Below are 809 nucleotides of genomic sequence, written 5' to 3'. Positions count from 1 at the left end.
ATATATATATAGTATATATTTATATACATATATATAAATATATGCATGTATGTATATGTACGTATGTATTTGTCCATGCATGAGGAAATGTAGGCATTTCTCATTCCAAAAAGAGACAACGTGTTGCGTAGAATATAGGTTGCATGTAATCAAATTGTTCGAATCATCAAATCGAGTAGCTAGCTAATCTATAATGAAAGGATGACAATGTAAGAATATCGTTTACATAACGTTTATGGATTCCACTATATCAAGTTTGGTGGAGATTGTTTTGCAAAGTTAATTTTCAGATAAACAGAGAAAATTAGAAAACCTTTGAAGTAAAACTGAGTGGAGAATTTTGCGGTGAAGTGAAGAAGATAGAATGCGTGAAGGCGAAAAACAAGGGAAAAATATAAAATATCATTTTCAGTGTACAAAAGCCATATTCTTTTAAACATGAGATGCTATATTATAGGAAAGAATATTATTAATGTTCAGATAATAAAGGAAATAATTTTTTGGTTTGAATTGAGAAATATAAAAAATAGATATTTTGTTTACTACTTTTCTTTGCTATTAAACAAATTGATTTTTTCGTAAAATTTAAATTGTACAGAGTGTTGTACATTGATGCCTTTGTGGAGACATTGAGCTATTAATCGTAGAAACATCTCTTTATCTACAAAACATTTAGTACCATGGTTAATGTTATCATAAAAATGAAGGCAACACTATAATATTCACCTGCAAACATCGGGCGACACATCTATCCCAAAATACGAATCATTACAACCCCACTCCATTCTTGTCTCCCCCTAACTCTCATA

The sequence above is a fragment of the Octopus bimaculoides genome, chromosome 2 (assembly GCF_001194135.2).
Source record: "Octopus bimaculoides isolate UCB-OBI-ISO-001 chromosome 2, ASM119413v2, whole genome shotgun sequence".
Classification (NCBI taxonomy): Eukaryota; Metazoa; Mollusca; class Cephalopoda; order Octopoda; family Octopodidae; genus Octopus; species Octopus bimaculoides.
This window is presented reverse-complemented; position numbering follows the sequence as displayed.